Source organism: Solanum pennellii, chromosome 12 (assembly GCF_001406875.1).
Source record: "Solanum pennellii chromosome 12, SPENNV200".
NCBI classification, from domain to species: Eukaryota; Viridiplantae; Streptophyta; class Magnoliopsida; order Solanales; family Solanaceae; genus Solanum; species Solanum pennellii.
Window position 1 is genome coordinate 77462981 of NC_028648.1, and position 6282 is coordinate 77469262.

A 6282-nucleotide genomic window follows, 5' to 3' on the forward strand; every position below is an offset into this window, starting at 1 on the left:
AGAAGACACACTCGTAGCCTCTAGCACCTTGAGCATTTCATCAATCAACCCTTGAGGGTCCTCTTCCACTGTGGAGCCAAAGAAAGTAGGGGGATTCATCATCTTGAAATCCTTAATCCTTGAAGCGGTAGTCCTAGCATTAGGGTTCGCTTGCACCCGAGTATCCCTTGAAATCTGAGTAGCTAACACTTGAGTCAAGCTATGAATACCCACCCTTATTTCAACATTAGACACAACCTCTTATTCAATAGGAACTTGAGGGTTTCGATGAGCTTGAGGGGGAACCACCTCATTCAATTTCTCCTCACCGTCCCTTCGAGCGTTGTTCCTTCTTGTATTAATTGCCTATAAGCACATGCAAAAGATTAGAATAAAAGGACTATATAGATTTAAGACTCTTAAGAACGACTATGGAGTAACAAAAGAGTCAAAGTTCCTTAGCATATATTAGTCTCTCATTCATAAATGTGGCGCACTACACACCCATGAAAAATACTCTACTTGACGTGGTATTTTGTGACATCAATCCTACATTATTCTTAGCTTAGCTCTGATACCAAGTTTGTAACGATCGTAGAGAAACCCTAGACATTACCGGTGTCTTCATCCTCGAAGAGGACTTAAACAAGCCCATAATATTCATCATAGCATGTATCATAGAATAAAAATGCGAAAAATATAAAACTTTTACTATGGTAGTTCAACTTCGCTTCTTATATGAATATAGAATATAAACTTGCCTATTAACACCATATACACATAGAAATATAGAAAATTGAGACTTAGCTCATACATCAATCCGAACATCTCAAATTAGACATTACAATATTATCTTTAAAACATAACAAAACATGAAAGCTAGAATATTGAGCTTCGTCCTCGGACTTGAGGACTCACCAAAGAAAACAACTAATATCCAACTATCCTTGACAAGCAACGTTGATTCTTCAATATCCCAAACGCGTACATTGTTTGGGAAAACGGGAAGAAAATATGGGTTAGTACATCATACGTTATAAGTATAGCTTCTATCCATAAAAATCATCCATGCATGAATGAATGGACAAGTTAGTCAAAACATGCTTTTTACCAAGTAAACACAATGTACACATAAAGTAAGCATTATAAGTCAACCCAACATGATATCAACCCAAAATATAGACAACACAAGTAATACTTGTACACTGCAAAGAATAGAACCTCATTATCCTAGACAAAGCTAAGTATCACAAGTAACCTATTTTATAAATACATTTATAATATGATATATTTATAAAGATCATACATAACTTAAAGTAGTTGAGTCGTAGTTAACATAATCAAAAAAGAACACCACTAGAACTATCCCCTAGGATCCCACAAGGGCAATGAGTAACAAAATTCCTATACCTTCCCTCACATTATGTAGATGACTCCTCAAGAAAATCCCTAATGAGAGTTCATGCATTTACCTCGTTCACTTTATTTTACATTAGGTAAAGAGGTTACAATAATAGACAATAGACCATGTGATCTACATGGAATCTGGTTTTCAACTCCCACACCGAAATGAGAGATTTAACACTTGCTTAAGGTGTAACCTTTCGTACATAGCTATCTAGTTAATCCACCAAGCTAGAGTCCTATGTGGGAACAGAGTTAAGGGTCAAGGAGATTATTATTAGAATCCCCAACTTTCTAAACATGAAAGTTTTTATTTCAAGAAACAACACATATATATGGAATTCGGACTTGCTAAACATGAGGAACCCATGTAGGAGCCAGACATACAAAACGTGAGACCTCCATCTCATTTACATGCCCTTTCGGTGCTGATTATCCATTCTCTTTAGTAATCATTTTTTTTCATCACATAAGTTCACATTAGCCTTTACTAGAACCTTATGTAAACATCTTACTATAATAGCTCATACGTGATCGCAAGTGAGAACAATCCTTTTACTTTAGTCACACTAGCAAGTTAGTTAACCTTTCACTTTAACACTTCATTATAATAATGATAACTACCTTTGAATTATGTAATCCACCTAACATAATATATATTCATACTTCATAGCTACTTCTAGAGTATAAGGTTAAGGATGAGGGAACTTTGTCATCAACATCACAACAGCATATTAGTTACAACGTCTGTAGTATCTAAGTAATTCATCTTTCATATTTGAGTTTAAGAAAGAACCAACATTCATACCTTCTTTCCCTTTTCATGGGACTTAATACTTCATTATACCATGAATGCATAATCAATAAACATAACAAGGTAATTTAAGTTGAAATTGCATATTTAACATCAACGTAGTAAATCAACATATTCATCATCTTCCCAATTCACCATATCAATTCAAGGTTTTCATGAAATTGGGGAAACACATGGGTCCATGGGAATATTGAGTGAATAACAAGAATTAACCATCAATATATACTTAAATAACATTAATTTACAATAATTCATCACAATAAATTCTTAATTTTATTTTTCAAAGAAGACCCATGTGTTGGGATAAATACTAGTTTTTGGGAAGTTTAAAAATCTCTTTGAAAGGACCTCTAGGGGAAAGGAATCGCAAGAGTAAAAGAAAACATATCTTAGTGAGACTTTATCCACGATATTTGAGTAAAAAACATGGAGATTTGAGTTTTCCTCTTGATCATCAATGTCTCTTCAATGAGGGTTGAGGTAGAGAGAGAATATACAGAGAAGTGGGAGTAATTGGGTTTCAATCTGGTATTTGATTTTGAAGTGTTAAATGTGTGATAAATGACCTAAATAAATGTGTAGGCAACCCCCAAAATACCTAACATACCCCTCATTAAGTTTGACTTTTATAAAGGAAGTACAACTTGACCTTGACTGTGAGAACCCGTCAAACCTTCACGCCCAACTCCACATGTCGTGAAGAGATCAACGTCCTGTGGTGGTTCTCGTGAAGTGTTGGGTAGCAGCTCCCCCAATGTGACTTCGTAAAAGGTTCCAAGTAACCTTCACGACCAAGGTCTCCTTCCTGTGTACATGCATCACGGCCCGTCTAGTTGTGTTTTCGGGCAGTAGCTTCTCCAAACTCTCAACTTCCCGAAATGGCTCAGGAAAGAGCATGACCAAACCTCCCCGTCTGTCAAGTGCACCATGAGTTGTGAAGTGGATCGTGGTTCTTTGAACAGTAGCTAATCTAAGATGGTATCCGCCTTTCATGGACTAGGCATCTTCACGTGCCCCCCACTTGGCCTTGGTCATGCTCCTGAAGGTTGAGGCAGTAGCCATTTGTCTTTGGCTTGCCCCTCAAGGGTGGGAAATCCTCCCTTGGCCTTGATCGTTGGGACCCTTGTTAAGCATTTACATATACTCCCATTATCATTTCATGATCAAATCCTTAGACACCACTTTTTAACTATCCTACCACCACCTGCACCACAATAGCTTAGGTTACTAGTTCACCGACTTCATGGTCGTCCCTTGACGTTTAGGCTGTAATACTTTTTCAAATTGAGTTAAACATTTATTTAGGTCTAGAATCATTATTATTCATCATGACAGGCTCTATTCTAGGTCATAAAATTTATGGGGTGATACAACCTAGAATTACTTGACTAAGAATTAAGAAAGTCATATAGGGATAGCTTAAGGAAATCACATCTCATTATAGAAAAAATAACTAAGCCCAAATGACAATACCTTTGCACGAAGCCCTGTTACAAGGCTTAGAAGTACCTTGTTCTTTCTTCAGTGAAGTCAATTGAAGGTGAATAAGAAAATAAGGGCAAACATATGGGTAAAGTGTTCATCTTTTTGAGTGTGAGTGTTGCATCAGATTCCTAATACTAAGTTGATAAATATAGGTGTGTGAAAATGGAATTATTCTTTGTGTGACGACATATAGATACCTTTGTTGAGCTTGAATTTGCATTAGTAGCAAGTATTGTGAGCTCAAGAATCTTTGGTAATGGTGTGTCTCAACTTCAATCTTTGAACATACAATTGAGCTATGTATGGGTAGTTTTAGTCTTGTTGTATAAATTCATGATTGAGTCTTGTGTACCACGATTTGAGATATCTTATTTGAACTGCTGAACTTAAATTTTACTTCAGGACAAGCAAAAATTTAAGTTGGGGTGTTTCTGAGTCCTAAAATTAGACACTTCTAGGGCCTTATTCAAATGCAAATAGTGTCCTCGATTGTGCATTTTATCTCAATGTCTAATAAAAACTTCTAATTTTCATGTATTTGGGGATTTGGTAGTAGCATGGAAACTAAGGCATAAAATGGAAACAAAGATCTGAAGATTCAGAGTGTGCATCGCATAACACACTGGGTGATACGCCGTAAAGTTCTGCATTCTCTTACAGCAAGTGAGCCTTAAACGAAGTGGATCAAAAAGTAATGGAAAGCAGCAGCCGGCGCTTCGCCAAATATTTCCGTGAAGCAGAGTTATTCCCCCCAAAGATATAACGTGCATAGATATTAAGCGAAGTCACAAATAGAGATGAATGAGAGAAAGGGCGAGTCGCCAAATCACTCCGTTATTCACGACTAAAGACGATGAATGGATCCACCAGCACTAAATCTGAAGTCTATTAAAGCTAAACACTTTTGATTATTTAGAAGAATTTTAGAGATAAAAATGAGACACTTAATATTTTATTTTAGAAACATTTTCCTTATGTTTTCTGTCAGGTTTGGAGAGGGTTTTGAGGAAGCTTGAAGAAAGAACTTCTTCTTTCAATCTTGGAAGTGGGTCTTATCCATTAAACTTCCTTGCTTTTTCTATCTCTTATACCCATTTCATTCCTTTATCATTTTAGGTATAGTTTATTATTGCTTGATATGTGGCTAAAATCCCCCATTATTGGGATGAGAAAATATGTGTTGTTATTATTAAAGTTGGTTCTTGCTTTCTGATAGGATCAGATGCATTTTTAATGGTGATTTAACCTAGTGGTTGTGGTTTAATTTAATGGGTTTTTAGTTTCAAATAAAAAACTACCCATGTGTTTTAGGTTTGCCTAAGAGGGAGGTGGCGAATAGAAGACCACTAGACTGATGGCCTCGAGAGTGGGTCGACATGTGATTCAACTCGAGAGGGTGATCCCTATGCCCATATCCAAGCACCTTGCATGGAATGGTCAGGGTGTGGGTAAGGCGTAGGCTCGTTAGTTTAGACGAGTGGGTGTCGGAGAGGAACACATTTAATATGGTGTAAGTTTCTTCATAGGGAACTTACTTTCACCTAAAGCTTAGACTAGTCACCATGGCCTTGCAAATTTTCATATCAAAAGAATGTACCTATTAATGTCAACATATATTGCGTTCATACCCCATGAACTCCCTCTAACACTTGTTTTCTCCTTTATTTTTGCTATTCTACTACTTGTTACAATACCCTTTCATTGATATTTGACAATTTGGTGTCACAAATTGAATTTAATTTGTGTTTAACTTGAAAATGTCTTGAGCTAACACTATTTAAAACAGAAATCTTAGTAGCTACTACTTTCACTTCCACTGCCTTGGGACACGACTCCAACCCTAGGTTGGGTTACTTTACTAGCTTTTATTCGTATATACTCAAATTGTAGGTTAGTGTCGTTGATTACGAAATATAAAAGATACATATTGAAGCATCAGTAGGCTAGTGTATAGATGCATTAGCTTTCTCAGGAATAACTATTACTATTCAAGAGAGTTCTTTAGAACCTAGATAAGCTTAATAATTTAAATACCCAAAAAAATTGAATTTATCTACTCAGGTAGGATGAAATAAATATTATATCTCTCAAGTTGAACTGATGACAACCCATTTGGAAACCTTTGTTTGATAACCTCTCTCTCAAGCAAGCTCAAAATACTAACCTAAACTTGCAGGTGCAACTATAATTTATGAGTTAATACACAACTATCAATCAAACCTACTCTAAAACAACATTTAAATTAGTAAAAAAACAATATCCATAGGCTAATTAGATGAAATAAACACTTGATCACAAACTAAGAATCGGGGTTTTTGCTACACACATCATAAAAAGAAATAAAACAATACTAATTAGGTTCTCCGTAATCTAGGTATTGCAATCCACATCTTAACGCTGATCCCCAATGCATAATATCAAATACCCCACTCAAAATCTACTAGAAACCTCCTAAAACTAAGTAACCAATGAAAGTTCCAAATTCTACAATGGTGAAATTACTAAAACTAAGTAACCAATGAAAGTTCCAAGTTCTACAATGGAGAAATACTCAACGAAAGACTAGATTTGAGACGGGACCCTTTTTCTGATTTTTGATA